General features: G+C 40.8%; 1 protein-coding gene and 1 long non-coding RNA gene across 4 annotated transcripts in view; one reads left to right on the forward strand and one right to left on the reverse strand.

Moving 5' to 3' along the window:
- LOC100707149 (carbonic anhydrase-related protein 10) overlaps nt 1-19,185 on the forward strand; it is a 1,009,504-nt gene that overhangs the window by 793,217 nt on the left and 197,102 nt on the right. The window lies entirely within an intron of this gene.
- Nucleotides 14,296-15,421, reverse strand: LOC106098506 (uncharacterized). The gene is made up of 3 exons (XR_002063044.1): nt 15,359-15,421; nt 15,060-15,150; nt 14,296-14,328 (listed from the first exon to the last, which is right to left on the reverse strand). It is a non-coding gene; the product is annotated as an uncharacterized LOC106098506 (long non-coding RNA).

Here is a 19,185-nt window from a genome sequence, read left to right on the forward strand (position 1 = left end):
GGGGGCAAACTCCTCAAGATGGGTGGTGACCATGGTGGCCATTTAGAAGTCAGCCATCTTGGATACAACTTTTGTTTTTTCAATAGGAAGAGGGCCATGTGACACATCAAACTTATTGGCAATGTCACAAGAAAAACAATGGTGTGCTTGGTTTCAGCGTAACTTTATTCTCCATCCATCCATTCGCTTCCGCTTATCCTTTCCAGGGTCGCGGGGGGCGCTGGAGCCTATCCCAGCTGTCAAAGGGCGAGAGGCGGGGTACACCCTGGACAGGTCGCCAGTCTGTCGCAGGGCCAACACACAGGAACAGACAACCATTCACACTCACACCTAGTGATAATTTGGATTATCCAATTAACCTATCCCCTCAAACTGCATGTCTTTGGACAGTGGGAGGAAGCCGGAGTACCCGGAGGGAACCCACGCAAACACAGGGAGAACATGCAAACTCCACACAGAAAGACCCCGGCCTGATGGTGGAATTGAACTCAGGACCTTCTTGCTGTGCGGCAACAGTGCTAACCACCGTGCCACCGTGCTGCTTATTCTTTCATGAGTTATTTACAAGTTTCTCTTTGTTCACAGCCATTGACATGTCAAAGAGGTTAACACGTGAGGAGCGGACCGAAATTGTGTTGATATCTGGTGAACGCAGTAATCGGGTCATTGCAGCAGATTTCAATGCAAGACACCCTACGAGACCACCCATCTCCCATGCTACAGTTAGCAAACTGCTTGCTAAGTTTCGTGAAACTGTTTCAGTGTTGGATTTGCCAAAATGTGGACGCAAGAAAACTGTCACTAATGAAGAAACATCAGTGGCTGTCCTAACTTCATTCAGCAAGAGCCCACAGCGTAGCACTTGCCGCATGTCACTGGAGAGTGGCATTAGTCGAACATCCCTTCGGCGGATATTAGCTACTCACAAATAGCACCCTTACAAACTTCAGCTACTGCAGCATCTCAACGAGGATGACCCAGATCGGCGCACAGAATTTGCAGAATGGGCAAAACAAAAATTGGAACAGGACCCTCAGTTCACGCAGAAGATTTTGTTCAGTGATGAGGCAAACTTTTATGTGAATGGTGAAGTTAACAAACAAAACCACCGCTATTGGTCTGACACTAACCCACGCACGATCTGGTGTCGTCGTGTTGGTGTTGTTCCCAGATCATCATACTAAATGTTGTTCCAGGATCAACATTGCAAGTGATCAATCAGAATGTTGTCACGTCATACTTTTGCGACTTCGGGAAAAACCGCCGTAAAACAAAAAACTGTACTTAAGCTGCGAGAAACTGCCTCTGTCCACCAATCAACGGACCCTGTCCCTAATCCTAACCCTAACCCTTTAATAAACGGTAAGCACAATTGATATTGTCCTTGCAACATTGGAATTTCATAAATGCATGAATGGCTTGGCGCGCAAAAGAATAACGTCACAACAATGTGATTGGTCACTTGCAATGTTGAACCTGGAACAACATTTTCATGATGATCTGGGAACAACACCAACACGACGATATCAGATCATCCCTAACCCACATTGGATGGATCCCTCCAAGACTGTTGGAACAACAAAAGTAATGGTTTGGTGTGGTATATGGGGTACAACCATAGTGGGTGCATTCTTCATCAATGGAAACCTCAAGGCCACTGGATATTTGAAATTACTACATGATGATGTGTTTCCCTCTTTATGCACTAAAGCTGGCACGTTCCCTGAGTTTTTCCAGCAAGATGGTGCACCACCACATTATGGGTGCCAGGTCCGAGCATTCCTAGATGAACAGTTTCCTGGAAAGTGGATTGGTCGTCGTGGGCCAGTTGAATGGCCCCCAAGGTCTCCCGATCTGACCCCCTTAGACTTTTATCTTTGGGGTCATCTGAAGGCAGTTGTCTATGGTGTGAAGATACGAGATGTGCAGCACCTGAAACAAGAATAAGTTTGATGTGTCACATGGCCCTCTTCCTATTGAAAAAACAAAAGTTGTATCCAAGATGGCTGACTTCTAAATGGCCACCATGGTCACCACCCATCTTGAGGAGTTTGCCCCCTCACATATACTAATGTGCCACAAACAGGACTTTAATATCACCAACCATTCCCATGTTATTACGGTGTATCCATATAAATGGCCCACCCTGTAGAGTGAGCAGAAAGGGAATGACTGTCCAAAGGTTGTCCATTGAGACAGGTGCAACATACTCAAAATGAGACGAAATTGGAAAGTAAAGCTAGCTATGCAGAGTTAGCTTCATTTTATTTAAATGAGATTTACTAGAATTGTCTGTGGACAAGTGGTCAGAGGTTTAGTAAGGTGGTAAAGTTTATGCACTGAAACTACTTGGCTAATTTCAGTGTACCAAAAAGTATGTAACTTGGTTTATAAAAAAATCTGGTTTGGCATAAAATGTGCATCGAAAAATGCATACGATCATTTTAAACCTTCAGGATAAACCAGGTCGGGCAGTTGCCTTAACAAAACGGTACTTAATGGCCATGAGAATAGAGTGGTATAGCTAAATTAAAATAGGTATACAATTATAGCTTGATAGGAGGCTGAAGGTGTTAAAATTTACAGTGTAAAGCAATGAAATAATTTTACATCTCTCCAATTGCACAATTTCAATTTTTCCAGTTTTTTTTATATATAAAGTAGCAGTAAATCAGAATAATTCCATAGTCCCTTTGGAAATATCAGTTTGTGATATTTACAGTTTATAGTTTTTGTGTCTGTCTGTTTCATGCTGAGCAGACAGAGTAAGTACAAGGTTTAACAGTTATTTGTGACTAAAATCAGCTGAATCCCGGGGATGTGACTTGATGGGAGCCGTGAGAATAAACCAAAATACTGAAGTGAAAAATCTGTTAGAGCTGAGCAGATATGTAGAGTTATTACTTTGTCAAACAAATATGACACGATTAATATTTTAGCCTCATTGTTGCATAAAGACAACATTTTGCAGTAACATGGATCTTGTGATTAATACTTTCAGTATTCAACCTCAAAAGGGAACTTTTCGTATTGGAATTGTTTCTGAATTTACTTAGGAGTACCTCTTTGAACTATGTCCATACATGTGCTCCAATGAAAACTACAGTAAAAATAATACTTAAAAATAGTTTTTTGAGTGAAACAGCAAATGAATTACATCTAGCAGGGAACAAATGTAAAGATAACTAGCATCCTCCAGTAAGCAGTCCTCCCTCCTTCTCCCCTTCCCCCTCTTCCTCTTCTCTTTTCTTCAGTCTTGGATTCGTAGCGTAGCCACTGCTTAAAGTAAAATGTGTTGTTACTGATGGAAGAAAACATGGGGCTAAACATAGCACAGGCCCTTTGTACTCATAGCTTTTCAGGTCACGCAGGCTCAAGAGATTACAAAAGCAATTGTACACCAATAGCTCTAAATCAAGTGATACTGCCATGTGTTCTCCTTCAGGCTATTAGCCCCCAGTGTGATGGTAGCTTTGCACTCTCACTGTAGTAATCACCAAACACACTTCACGTCCACATACAAACACACATATAAACCTTGACCTCAGCAGCTCAGCAACACATTTTAAAACTCAAGTAATTACATAATTGTCTAAATCCTGCAGTGTGAGCATAGATGAGGTGAGGGATAACAAATAAACTTAAATATGAGCACTATCATGCTGAAGCAAGTATTATGCAGGCAGTCATAGACTGCACTGCAATGAAGTAAGACAAGAGAATAGGAAGCGAAAGTTTAGTTAATTTGCTGTTAATACTAAAACATCCTCAGTGGATTTGTCTGGAAAAATTACAATGCTTATACATTAATATGCATGCAAAAATATTAAGCATGTTGTTTCACACTAAGTAATTCTCTGTTTGTAATATTATACTTGTTGTTCAGGTTGTTTTATTTGCCTTCATGTTAAATAAGCGAGCAGAGAGCAGTTTATTTGCAACCAGAAGTCAAGGATCAGTGGCCCATGAGCTTTATCAGGAGGTCAGGGATTCCTTTGTGAGAAGTAGATGTTGCTGCCCGGATGTGGAAGGAATGGCCAGAGAAAAGATTAGGATAAAAATTAGAAAATGAGAGAACTTGACAAAAGTTTTGGAAGAAAGCAGGATTTGGTTTGCTTCATTAGAGGGAGAAGACGAGGCAGTCATCAGAGACTGGGTTAAGTTTACTTATGCAGAGATGGAGAGAGGAATCCAAAGAAAGTGAGCAGAAACATCGACTTGAGCATTCATGCCAGGTAGTAGTGACCATAGTGACTCCTCCAGAAAAGGATTGTTTTTTTGCTGTTTGGATATGGGAGCTTTGAGAAGTTAAGAAGAGTAGGAATAGCTCTGCTTTGTTGTCAGACTGATAAAAATGATTGCCTCTCTCTTTTAAAACTCGTTGTAGACGGGTTATGGTCCAGTCTGAAATCGCTGACAGGAAATGGGTTGGATTTTTGGGAAACTCGGCTTGCCTGGGGAACACTTTTGGAGACTAGATTGTCGAGCAGCAAGAATGACTGCTGGGCCGAGGGACAACACGTCCATGGTAGATTCTTTTGCTCTTATAAGTAAAGCTGTTAGTTGTTCAACGTCTATGAATGTTCGCACAAAAACGAGTGCAGGAGACATATCTAGACAGAGAACCGGAAGGTGAGTGTATAAAATGTTATCCTGCTCCTGAAATTCCTGATCAGAAGGTCGGGGGTTCCAATCCACTGAACGGCTTCTCTGAGGTACTCTAGAGCAAGGTACCATCTCTACACACTCCTCTCCGGGCGCTGGATTGTTAGCTGCCCACTGCTTCACTGAGTGAATGGGTTAAATGCAGAAGACTATAAAATTTTCCCCATGTGGGACTATAAGGGGTTTAAAATAAGCAAATAAATAAAAATAAATAAGGCCCAGTGTATCTTCCCTTCTTTGTGGGCTGGAGTGGGTCAGACAGGCAGTCTGACCCACTCCAGTCAATTTTTACAGAGACATAGAACTTATTTGAATTTGTTTTTTTTTTAAAAAAGAGACTTAATAAATGTTAAGTTAGATCAATAATAATAATGTGTTTTTTAATTGCTTCTATACATAATTTGGGAAAGGTCGAATAAAAAGGAGTTGTATCAAGTGTAAATTGAATATACATACTTTTACTGCAGTCCAAAGACAAAAAATAATAAAAACGTTTAAACTCAAAACAAAAAAATATTTGGATTATAGTGGATACTGCTTATTTAGTGTGAGCACTTTTCATTAACGTTTTTCATTATAGAGTCTGGTGAGACACACATTAGCACAGTGGAAATGGGGCAGGTTCTCACAACTGAAAATATTAAAAGCAGATTGTGGATAGCCCCATTTGTTTCAGTTTTCTTGTCATTTTCCACAGGTTGATGCTTTGTTCGGATTAGGGGTTGGTCTTAGATTAGGAACATCAGGCTTTCTGTGCTTTTGCTCCTCATTAGGGTAATTATTCTTACTGTCACAAGAGTCCTTGTCAAGTCAACAACTTGACTAATGGCTAATGCTGTTGTTTTTGTCCTACACTCCGTTTAGCCATTTTACAAGAGGAAGCCCTGGAAACAAAAGCCTTCTTCTTTAATGTCAAATGAAACTAAACAGCTAAGCTCCTGCTACGCACTTGTGACTTATAAGTGGCAGTGATTCAGGGGCCCCACTTCTGGTGCTGTTTCTGTGCTTCTCTTTCATCACATTTCTCCCTGTCTGTCTCCCACAATACCTCTCATTTCCCACTCATGCAAGGAGCGGTGGCTGGTCTCAGCAGGGCATCCATTTTATAAGTGCTGTAAGAGTTTGTGGAGTGGCAGTCATGCTAGCAGAGCTACAGAGGAAGAAGCAAAGAAAGAAAAGAGCTTGAAGATGAAAAGAGAGGGGGATCCAGAGCTAGGGCAAAAAGGGAAGAATCCAGTGTGGAAAGGGAACACAGAAAATGAATGGAAGAAAGAGAAAAGGAAAAAAACATTATTGGAAGTAGTAAGAGACCTTTTGGCTACAACAGTGACTGATCAGAGGCCTTAATGTCCCCTTCCAAATATCAGCTCATGCTCTATGCCATATTGTAAGGATCTAGTGTCAGTTTTCTTTTATTTAAATTTAGGAAATACAAATACCACCATGTTTGATCAAATCATCATCTTAAAGTTTAAGGAACTGCAAAAATCAGAAATGTACATCTCCTATTTGTTATTCATGCATAAGCTCCAGTTCCTCTTGCCTCATTCATATCATACATCAAATGATTTGGCAATCAGGCCTCAGGGGTCTAGTGTAGTGGAGGAGAGTGGAGGCAGGAGAAATATTGCTCTGCGTTTCAGCTGTTCAGTAATTATTTTTAAGGTAGTAGTAGTGAAGATGCCCCGAGGCTGATGAAAGACCAGCAGACCTTTGAAGGTCCTCTGAGAGCCTCGATGCTCCATGTGAAGAAGCTCCATTAAGTGGAGCACCAGGGGAAATTATGGAGTGTGTGTGAACAGTTCCAAATGCTTGGAATTGGACACACACAACAAAGAAATATCTATATATATGTATGTATATGTTTATATGTATATATATATATTTATATACATATATATGTATGTATATATATATATATATATATATATATATATATATATATATATATATATACATATATATTAGGGGTGCAACGATACACAAAATTCACGGTTCGGTTCAGTTCGATACTTTGGTGTCACAGTTCGATATTTTTTCGATACAAAAAAATGTTCATGCCTTTTTAATTTGTCATTTATTAAAATTATAAATATATATTTTAACTCAAAAGTACAGTTTTTAAATTTAATGTTGCTGAAACAACAAAATAATTAAAAAAAATAAGTCTATCTGATCGAGATATCACTCATCTTTGGAAAAGAGAGTTTATTACAGAGAAATGGCTCTTTCCAAAATAAGAGCTATACTATACCCTTCTTCTGGGGTATATTCTCAGCAGCATATTAAACATATCAGGTCCCCATGAGGAGAATCATGTGCTGACGGCTGTCTAAATGACGCGGGTAAAGTTTGTAGCATGCGTGCTTGTTGTTTTTGTCTGCTTCCACTTGTCTTTGCACTAGGATGATGTCGGCGTAAATGTGCAGTCATATTCGTTGTGTTCCCACTAGTGCTGTCAGCGTTGATTAAAATGACATTAACACCGTAACGCGGCAAATCTCCGTTAACGAGTTACCACGATCGCCCCGTGCGTGGGGCTGGACGGTGTCAACACGTTAACAAGCTAACTGCGCTAACGCACTAGTTCCCACCAATTGAGCACTGCATCGCACATCCGACATACTGTTTTACCTTTGTCCATGACGCGCTTACCATCAGGGTCATGCTTCACATGAAAACCAAGATAGTTCCAAGCTGTTATGTGCTGTATTGTCTCTGGGGCATCTTTACACACCCTGCACCTGGGGTCTTGCCTGGTGTGATAGACCCCAGCCTCTATGGATCTTGTACTCAGAGCTTGTTCTTGTGCTGCCATGATTAGTGCCTTTCAGTCCAGCTTTGTCCAGCCACTGGTAGGATTTCTGGATATCAGCCACCTCCTCTATCTGCCGGTGGTACATACCGTGCAGGGGCCTGTCCTTCCATGATGGTTCCTCGTCTCCCTCCTCTTTCTTGGGTTTCTGCTGCCTGAGGTATTCACTGAGCACTCGGTCAGTTGGGGCCATCTTCCCAATGTATTCTTGGATGTTCGTTGTCTCATCCTGGACTGTGGTGCTGACACTCACCAGTCCCCGGCCCCCTTCCTTCCGCTTAGTGTACAGCCTCAGGGTGCTGGACTTGGGGTGAAACCCTCCATGCATGGTAAGGCGCTTTCTTGTCTTGATGTCAGTGGCTTCTAGCTCCTCCTTTGGCCAGCCTATTACCCCAGCAGGGTACCTGATCACGGGCAGGGCGTAGGTGTTGATGGCCCGGATCTTGTTCTTACCGTTCAGCTGACTCCTCAGGACTTGCCTGACCCTCTGCAGGTATTTGGTGGTTGCAGCCTTTCTAGCGGCCTCTTCATGGTTCCCATTCGCCTGCGGGATCCCCAGGTACTTGTAACTGTCCTCTATGTCTGCAATGTTGCCTTCTGGTAGTTCAATCCCCTCAGTTCTGACTACCTTCCCTCTCTTTGTTACCATCCGACTACACTTCTCCAGTCCGAACGACATTCCAATGTCATTGCTGTATAGCCTAGTAGTGTGGATCAGTGAATCAATGTCTCGTTCACTCTTGGCATACAGCTTGATGTCATCCACAGTGTTGGTCAAGTTACTTGAAAAAAGTAATCAGTTACTAATTACTGATTACTTCCCCCAAAAAGTAATCCCGTTACTTTACTGATTACTTATTTTCAAAAGTAATTAATTACTTAGTTACTTAGTTACTTTTTAAAAACACGATTTACAACCTGAATAGGTGATAAAGCGATAGATCTTTCAGCCCAATTCTACTTTTTCTGCATAATTCATCATACAAAATGTAATCAAATGGAAAAGTCTCTTTTTAAAACTTTTTTTATTAGTTTTAATCTTTTAACTTTATGCATCAAGCAAAAACTTAATTATATGCAACATTCTCTGACTGGAAGAAATTTGTTTAACATTTAAACCTATTTTCTGCACATTCCAGCACATAAAATAAAATATTTTTTGTGTTTACACTCACTCTTTTAAAACACAGCAGAAAATAAATAAAATCAAAGACTAGCGGTCCTGTTGCTCTATTTTCACCTGTAAAGCAGGACTGGGGTAGGCGGAGGTTTACCCTGGTGCAGGTGTGCCGCAGCGGTCAGTGGAAGAATCCGCGAGTTTCTCTGTGAATTTCACATTACGTCGTAGTACACTCGGTGCTTGCTTGGAAGTTTAGGGGTTTTTTCACTGTAAAAAGAAGTTTTCTTCCCACGCACAACGGACGCTAATGTTTTTGTCACTTTTTATGGAATCAAACTCAAAATAAGGTCAGTACTTCCACGCTTTAAACGCTGCATGCTACACTCTGTCCCGCACTCGATATATTATGATCTGCACATAGCTGTTGTCACGAACGTCGCACTCGCTTACGTCACTGTCATGAGACATTCTCGCAAAAAATCACGGTTTTAGTAACGCAGTAACGCAGCGTTCCTACGTGAAAGTAACGGTAATCTAATTACCGTTTTTGCAATAGTAATCCCTTACATTACTCGTTACTTGAAAAAAGTAATCAGATTACAGTAACGCGTTACAAGTAACGCGTTACTGCCCATCTCTGGTCATCCATGTACAGGAGGTGGCTGACAACTGCTCCGTTCTGTAGTCGGTATCCGTAGCCAGTCTTGTTAATGATCTCACTGAGGGGGTTCAGGCCTATGCAGAACAGCAGTGGGGACAGAGCATCTCCTTGGTAGATCCCGCACTTGATGGTGACTTGTGCTATGGGCTTGGAGTTGGCCTCTAGTGTTGTACGCCACATCCCCATTGAGTTCCTGATGAAGGCTCTTAGGGTCCTGTTGATCTTGTACAATTCTAGGCATTCCAGTATCCAGCTGTGGGGCATTGAGTCATAGGCCTTCTTGTAATCAATCCAGGCAGTGCACAGGTTGGTCAGTCTGGTCTTGCAGTCTCGGCTGACTGTCCTGTCTACCAGTAGCTGGTGTTTTGCGCCTCTGGTATTCTTGCCAATACCTTTCTGTGCCCCACTCATGTATTGACCCATGTGCCTGTTCATCTTAGCCGATATGATGCCTGACAGGAGCTTCCATGTAGTACTGAGGCAGGTAATTGGTCGGTAGTTGGATGGGACCGGTCCCTTCTTGGGGTCCTTGGGGATCAGGACCGTCCGACCTTCGGTTAGCCATTCCGGGTGTCTCTCGTTAACTAGCAGCTGGTTCATTTGCGCTGCCAGACGCTCGTGGAGTGCAGTCAGCTTCTTCAGCCAGTAGGCGTGAACCATGTCGGGCCCTGGTGCTGTCCAACTCTTCATACTGGAGACCCTTTCTTGGATATCTGCCACTGTGATGGTTACTGGACCCTGTTCAGGGAGGTCGCTATGGTCTGCCCTCAGATCCACTAGCCACTGAGCATTGCCGTTATGGGTTGCGTCCTTCTCCATATGCTCTTCCAGTATTGTTCTGTCTCCAGCCTTGGTGGTGCTGTTCTGTTATTGTTCCCTTGCCACTGGGAGTACACCTTTGCTGGTTCTGTGGAGAACAGCTGGTTTATTCTCCTGCCTTCTATCTCTCTGGTGTACCTCCTCAAGCGGCTGGCCAAGGCTGTGAGTCTTTGCTTTGCAGTTTCCAAGGCCTCAGGTATGGACAGCTTGCTGTATTTCTTATGCACCTTCTTTGTCGCACCTTTCTGCAACTCTGTTAGTTGGCTAACCTCCCTTCGTGCTACTTTGATCTTGCCCTCTAGCCTCCTTCTCCATGGAGGGTACTGCCCCTTGTGGCTGTTCAACTTGTAGCCAAGCATCTCACTGATCACTGCTGCCGTATTGTAGATCAGCTTGTTAGTGTCGGTAATCGTGGTTGTAGGTATCGTCCGTAGTGCTGCATTAACATCATCTAGCAGACCTTCTGAGGGTACTTCACGTAATCTTGGTAACCGGCTACGGGGGATCCAGGTTTCAAGCTTGGCCATGATCCTATTTTTCAGGTCAGTTCCTCTCGCACTCCACGATCCTTCTCCTATCGCACTTGGGGCTGTGTACCCAATCTCGGGTGGGGGTGATGATATCTCCCCCCTGACCTGGCGTCCTGACTCCTCCTTGCCGTAGCATTTATGTTGTATCTCGTCAATCTCTAGCTGTGATAGCAGTCCCTTCTTTCGAATGTTGGAACACTGAGCTACTAGTTGTTTCGCCGTCATTGTGGATGTTGGGTATCGAAGAATCCATAGGTCCCTCATCCTATTCATGTAACCCCTTCCGCCAGGGTTACTTGCGTAGTAGCATTCCAACAACGCCCTGTTTTCGTCTCTTGCCCACCGATGCCTTCTTGTTCCCACTTGTCGTCAGGGTGCCCTGGTTCCTCAACACCTGACGCGGACCTTGTTGATCCGGGCGACATCCGAGCCGGCATGCCTTCATATTTATCTGTCTCGCTCATGTCTGCGGTAGGCTCACTTAGCATAGGGGGTCTAGCCTTAAGACCCTTACTGGATACAGATGCCCCAGGCAGGAATCGAACTTGGTTGAGTGTGATTTGTTATAATGTACCCTTCCTTAATAATATTTGCAATAACTAGTGTATGTTTTTCCCAATTCTGAATCTGAGTCTATAAATGCCTGCTCTGTCATTCAGACTGTCAGCACCCACAGTCCTGTCTAGAAGTCAAATCAAGCAACAATGGAACACAGTACATGTTTATTTGTAGCTATACTGAGTATTCATTCACACAAACTTTAGCAATTTAATGATATATTATTAATATATATTCTTATATTTTATTAGTTGTAAAAAGAAAATGCTATAGCCAGATGAAATTCACTAACTGTTTGCTTCCAAACAACCTTTTCCAACACAGACATTTTGATGGGTCTGAAGGGTCTGGCAGAGGCACCCAGCCCACTAGATTTACAATTCCTACCTTCCACAGAACTTGACAGCATTTCAAGGGAGGCCGGGGACATTGAGTCTGAATGGACCACGTTCTGCACCTCCATATTTGAGGCAGCTGCATGGACCTGGCTTGCTAAACAATAGTGGTGACTTGTTACTGGTTTTGTTCTGGTAGGTGTTGGACTTAGCCAGGGCTGCCCTATTTCACTGATTCTACTCAGAAGTTTTATGGACAGAATTTCTAGGTGGAACCAAGTGGTGGAAGGCTTCCACTTTGTATTCCTCAGAATCTCATCTCTGCTTTCTCCAGAGATGGTTCTGCTGGTGGCCTCCAACTGACACTTTAGTTTTTCATAGCTGAGTGTAAAATGAGAATAAGCATCTCAGGGTCTGAGGCCATAGTTCTCTGCTGGAAGAGGGTGGAGACCCCAATCTGGGTTCTCCCGCCTGGGGTTGTTAGTTGCTAAATAGAGATTCTTCCACAGACACTCAGCATAATTATGGAGTTCCACATGGTTCTGTGCAAGGACCAATTCCATTTACATTACTACTACAAAATGCTTGCCCTAGGGAGTATTATTAGAGAGCATGGCATACATTTCCATTGCTATGCTGATGATGCCCAGCTTTATCCATTCATGAAGCTAGATGACACGCACATTAAACTGCAGGAATGTCTTAAAGACATAAAAACTTGAACTCTAATTTCCTATTTCTAATTTTTGATAAAACTCATTGTAACTGGGCCATAAAAGTCCTAGAAACATGATGTTTAACCAGATACGTACTCTGGATGACATTATCTTTGGGCGATCGTGGCTCAAGAGTTGGTAGTTCATCTTGTAATCAGAAGGTTGCCGGTTCGAGCCCCGGCTCGGACAGTCTCAGTCGTTGTGTCCTTGGGCAAGACACTTCGCCTACTGGTGTTGACCAGAGGGGCCGATGGCGCGATATGGTAGCCTTGCTTCTGTCAGTGTGCCTAGGGCAGCTGTGGCTACAACTGTAGCTTGCCTCCACCAGTGTGTGAATGTGACAGTGAATGAATAGTGGAATTGTAAAGCGCTTTGAGGGTCTTGAAAAGCGCTATATAAATACAATCTATTATTATTATCATAGTAAGTGAGGGATCTTGGAGTTAAATTTTTTTTTACCAGGATATTATCTTCAACACATATATTAAATGAATATGTCGGAGTGCTTTTATTTGATTTCTTTCATCCCTAAAATCAGAAACATGACTCTCGTCTCTCCAGAATATTTTCATCTTGCTTTTTCTGTGACCAAAGCATCAATGCACATCAAGAAACTGAACTAGAATACCAAAACCCAAAATGGCTAGCACAAAAAATATTGGTGAAAAATAAACCAGCAGCAAACTAAGAAACAAACTGAAGATATTTAACAATAACAGAATTTGGAAGACTGACTAGGATGCTTTATAGATGAGGTGTTCCACCAGGCGTTCTAAGTGGTATGTCCTACCAGGAGGAGGCCTTGGGGTACACCTAGGACATGCTGGAGATATCTGGGCTGCCATGGTAATGCTTGATGGTCCCCCAGAAAAAGGAGTAGGAGGAAGGAAAGTGGGTGTCTGGGATAAATATCATAAAATGGATGGAAGGATGGATGGATGTTTGGATTGATGATTATTCCATTAAGCATCCCATGAAGCCTCTCCATGTACAACATAGATATTTGGTACTTTAAAATTATTTTGGAGCAGGATAGTGCATGTAGATTGAGTCAGAATTACTAAAGTGTGGTGTTTTCTTTTTCTAATGATGCAACATGTCACTCAGTGCAAAAGCATGGCTCACAGCTATGTCTTTAATAATATTTTTTACAAAGGTGGCACAGGGGAATAAGATAAACAAACACCTAGTACTTTTTAAAAATATATATAGAATACCACCAACCTTATATATACCTGTGATGTAATTTTCTTTAACACTTTGAAGGTCACACTGTATGAAGCGCAGACAGTGAAGACTACTACCATTGGGGAAGTAAGGTCCATTCCACATTGATTGTAAAAATTCAAAAGTTTTACTGGGCTTGAAAAATAATGCAGGTTTATTCCACTGGCTTCACTTTTAAAACCAAGAAGATACCACTATCTCTTATATACAGTGTACTGATGTCCAGAGGCGGAGGCAGACATTTGATACACCCGGGGCTTAGCCCTAAAGGGTAGTATGCATGCGGGATTGGGGGGGGGGATTAATAGGCTCTGTTTTGAGTTTTGTTCAAAAAAGAATGACTTCAATTAGGGAAAAATATATATCACATATGCAGGACACCTTAAACTAGTTTTTTTTAATTAAGCAGCAAGGCAGAACAAAGTCGGGGCTGTATCAAGACACAGGGACTAAACCCCAATTCAACCAGACCCAGAACTGATCCGGAATTAAAACAGGACTACAACAGTTCAAAATCAGGACTACTTAGGACTTAACCAAGACAGAACCAGAATCAAAACTAGATGATAGTAGCACTAAAAATCATCATAGACCTGCACTATAATTCTACCAAAGTACACTATTGAGATTCAGAAAAGTTTATATAATTATTTAGCCTTGTTGTGCAAACAAGCCTGCATAACTTAATAAATATAGAATTTGAAAAATAACAAACCTAAAAAGAAACACTAGGTATCAGATACATGAGTACCTATGATACGGTAATACTTTTGGTAAACAACCATTTGACTAACATGTGTGTCTCACCTGCTCTTGTTCCATCTCTGTTCTGTCCTCATTCTCCTCTCTCTCTCTCTCTGTTCCTCTCTCTCCCTCTTTGTGCTGACAATCAAGCCAAACACCAACATCATCAAATATACAATTGAAACCAGATATTTACATACTCTTCAGATAAAAACACAAACACTTTTTTAATTGTAACATCAAATCAGACTAAATGTTTATTTTTTTAAATTGATAAATATAAAAAACATATTTGTTAACTTTAAGAGTAAAGAGAGAAACTATCTGTATTTCTTAATTGTAAATGGCACCAAATTGTATTCAAAATTGAGCCACACTTATGGAGCTCCACAATTCTTTTCCTGGTGTTTTGGTTGACATCTCTTGATTTTCCCATGTCAAAGAAACAGGCTCTGTGTTTTGCCTTATATGCATCCACAGGTGTGCCACCAATTTACTCACATGGACTCTACTAGCCTATCAGAAGCTTCTTCAGCTCAGAATGGAATTGTCTGGAGTTTTCTTATTAATTAACAATAAACTTAGTGTATATGTACTCATAAATTTGATGTAAGTCATAAAAAATAGACAGCTCTCTCTTTATTCTGACATTTAACTAATTCAAAAGATATTTCAATATTTATTTTTCCAAAACAAAACAAGTTTACTCTAAATTTGTACAGTAAAAAAATGTTCTTGTGTTTTCCCTAAAGTGTATGTAAATATCTGGTTTAAACTGTGAATATACTGCTGTGTATTGAAATTCCTCTTGTTTTGTATAGAAATATACTGAACAACATACAAAGCATAATATATAAAATAACATCTACCTGAGTTTTTTCTTTGAAAGAATCTCCTTATGTCCATTCTTGTATATCAGTACATTACTGAAACCGATTTATTAGCCCTGGAGGGAAACAACTAAAAATATGGAAATAAACACACATGTAAGCTAAGACTCTCTAAAGAAAAAGCATTGTTGTTGTTCAGCTTTTCATTTTGCCATTTGTTGATTCACTTGAAGAGCAAGTAACGTAATATGGGTCAAGTGATCAGTTTGACATCAATCTTTTGTGATACACCGTCATATTTACATTATTTGTACAGTACGAATGATTTGCTTTGGTACCTGGTAAAACTTCAGTTCTCCTCTGTCTGCCTGGCTGCACTTCTCCAACAGTGCACTGGCACGCAGCAGCTCCCCCCGCCCCCTCGCTCAGTCGCTTAATGTCTGAGCTCGGATCATACCAATAATAGGGGGGATTTACGCACAGTCGTAAATTCCCACAGTGTGCACTATGTGTTTCAAATATTGTGTGTAGTTTTTGTTTTATACAGTTGTCAGCCAGGCATCTAACTATGAAAAAATTACACTCCAAAAGACCCTGGGCTTCTGAAAAAACAGAAGCCCGCCACTGCTGATGTCCCTCTTGTTTTCCTCCTAGTTGGATATTATCGAATACCTCTCTAAGGTGTCCAGGTCACATACTGTTAAGATTACCCAACAACTTCGGCTGACTCTTTTAAAGTCTCTTCAAGTATAAAAACACATTTACTGTTTGGTTTCCTTCTGAATGAAATTCATCTTAGCAGGCTATATCATATTTGATGTCCTACTTTTGGTCACATTAAAGCGCTCATGACCAAAGAGTTGGGTAGAAAAGTAGATTGACTGGTAAACTGACTTTGCTTTTAGTGTTAGATCTTGCTTCTCCAAGATATACTAGTTCAACTGCAGGCCAATTCAGTCTGTTGATATCAGACAGGCTGTTTTTCCTCAAGGTCTTTTATTTTGTGCACAGTTCTTTTGGGGAAAGTTATCATAATAAGGAATGTGAGATTTTAGTGTCAACCAGGTACTCCACTTTCATTTCCCACTCATTAGTTATCCTCTCTGTGTTAGCCCAGGTCATTGACCTATGAATTCCACCTCTCCATGTTGTCAGCTAGAATAGGCTCCAGCCCCTGGACCCACATTTGGATAAATGATTAAGAAAGTGAATAGCTGTCATGTGCCTTAAATGTAAAGTTGGAAATTCGCTAAAAATGTATGTGAACAAAAGTGAGCCATCTTTCAATGAACGTTGGAGGTGTGTTTGCAAAGCCCTCTTGTTACCCGCAGTAGTTCATGAGCACAGTGACAGACTTCACATTGCAGAAACCACAAAAATAATTCCAAAGCAAATATGACCTCATTTAACCTTTTTCAGAAACAACATGTGACAGAAAATATGACTTTGGACTTCACCTGAGGCTTCACCTGAGGCCTTTGTAGTGTCTTACATGAATACTTCAACATGTAATACTTGCGTAGGAGAGAAAAAGGAGTTTGTTCTGTCTCTGCTCAGTATTCCCCATGTAATCTCACTCAAAGCCTCAAGGCTTGCCCCCTGCCTTAGAAACACAGCACACTGCTGATGCATTTACTTCTGTTCGTGACACTGAAGTAGGAAGGAAAAAGACTATATCTTTTACTGAATGAATCTTGAGCTGTAACTCACATAAGTAATTTCATAGTGCACGTGCCACACAGAATCACTTGTAAGTTGTCTAATTTATGTTCTAAAGATTCTGGATCTGTCAAGTGTAAAACTTGTTATAAAAGGGGAGAATACAATAAAGGAGCAAAGCCTTATGATGCAATTGTACTCTGGATAGAGAAAATCAGGCTACGTTTCATTGACGTGTCTTCCAGCCCTGGGAACACAAGAAACTTTGGATAATGCTCATATATATTGTGAGCTCATATTGCTCACAATATTGAAATGCTCAGACCCACATCATCCCTTGCCCTTTATTTTCCTACAGCATACAATATCAAGATGTGTCAAATATGGCCACATAGGTACACACACTCACACACAGTCAGTGGGAATAATTTTGCTCTTTATTTTAAATAAGACCAACTCAAAGTGGTCAAACAGAAACTTGGGGAGACAAAACAATTCTAAACTCTGTCAAGGACCATATTTTTTTCAAAATTGTTCTAATTCCCTGGATAGCAATAGCACACTGAAAAACATAGTCTGATGGATTAGCATGAAAAAAATGTACATTGGTTGCAGGCAATATATTTATTGGCATTGTCAAAGTTCATTTCCTGTGTTATAACTGCAGTTTTTATATGTTAATTGGAATATTTACATTTAAAGTTATTTATTTTTTATGTTGAGTAGTTTTAGTTGCCTTGTGTTAAAATAACCTAATTATTTAATTTTAATAAATATGTATACTAGTATATCTGCTAAACTGCTATTTAACATGTTTGCAATAACAGGTTTAACACTGTAAGCTATTTATTTTGATTAAGATACACACTCATTTGACCACACTTGTTTGAACTGTAATGTAACACAGCACTGAATCTGTAATATTATATCACAAGCAAGATAAGGAGCAAAAGTAAAATCACAACAGTAAAATTACTAAAATGCCTATAGAAAATTAGTAAAGCTGTTAGGATCCCTGGATTTGGAACCAGTGTTGTTTACCAGAGTCTTGTTTACATTCAGTATGTCCTGGGCTTTCTGTATACATATATATATATATTCTAAATTTATGTTTATCATCGAATTCAGTCCCAAGTTTTAGTTTTTGAATTTTAGTTTTCTCCCTCACTGTAGTCATCTTGTTTCCATTGTGTTCCCCATGCTTTGTCTAGTTTTTGTCTGTTTGTAGTTCCATGTTTTGTTACTTTAGTAGTCTTTTGTCTCCTGTGCTTTCATGTCTAGTTTAGGTCCTGTTGTCGTATCGTTCCTGATTTGTTCTCTTCTGTGTTCCTTTGTGTTCCAGCCTCTGTAGTTAGTCTCATCTCCTCAGTCAGTCATGTGTCTTTATATGTTTACCTTTGTCTATGTCAAGTTCATATGTCTTAGTTGTTGTCCCAGTGTTCTTTCATGTTTTATTTTGTCAAGTCTCTTGTCTCCTGTACATCATGTTCAGTTTTACTTTCTCCATCTCATTATCCCAGATATGTTCCTACTGTGTTTCCCAAATGTTCTCCCTTAGCCTCAACAACAACTGTGTTTTTATTGTGTCCATCTCCCGCTGGTCCTTGTCACATCTTAATGCCATTAATGTGTGTTTTTTATCTGCGTTATGTGCTCCCTACTTTCTAGTGTTTTGTATAGCTAGGTTCAGCGTTTCCTTCATTTTTGGTTTTGTATCTGAAATGTCACCTGCAATAAAACAGCTTGTGAGTGTACATTTTGCCTCTCATACCCTGCATACTGGATCTAAATCTTGTTCATGCTTCATGATAAAATCAGGACTTGGCCCAAGCAAAGTCTGCCTTTTAGCTCCAAGATTAGCTAGGTGGACTGAAGACAAAGTAAGTCTTCAGTCCAAAAACATGGCAGAGGGCAAACAGCAGAGTTTACTGTTTGCCCTCTGGCTTGTCTAGGGCATCTCTGTGTTTTGAGTGTTCAACATTTTCACTGTGGTCTCCTCAGTGGGTCCTTGGTTGTGAATTGACTCCAAAGTAACCTGTGTTTCACAAGGTTCTGCTCTGCATTAAATCAGTACAGAGGAACATGTAAGATGGATAAATTGAATGTCTCAAAGCCTAGGAAAGTCAGTAATTCCACTAGTAACACACCCAGTGGAGTCATAGGAGTCATCAGAAAAGTAAAGGCATACAGGAGTAGCAGAAGTGGACGTGACCTCAGCACACTCTAGGGTTGAGGTATTTTCAGTCCTGTGGAAGTGCAGGACTGAGGTAAGAGACTTTCAATATTTTCCAAAATGCCTATTCATAAACCCGAAGCTTGATTGTGGCTCTGTATACGTCACAGCATGTCTTGATCTGTTGAAAAAATTGGAAAAAGGTTTGTCTTAAATATATTGCTGCATGTATTTCATATTATTTTAGGGTCACAGTTATTTCTTCCTGTATTTTCATCCACATACTGATAAGGGGGTGAGAAAAAAATACATTTGCAACATCATCATCATAAA

Source organism: Oreochromis niloticus, linkage group LG8 (genome assembly GCF_001858045.2).
Source record: "Oreochromis niloticus isolate F11D_XX linkage group LG8, O_niloticus_UMD_NMBU, whole genome shotgun sequence".
NCBI classification, from domain to species: domain Eukaryota; kingdom Metazoa; phylum Chordata; class Actinopteri; order Cichliformes; family Cichlidae; genus Oreochromis; species Oreochromis niloticus.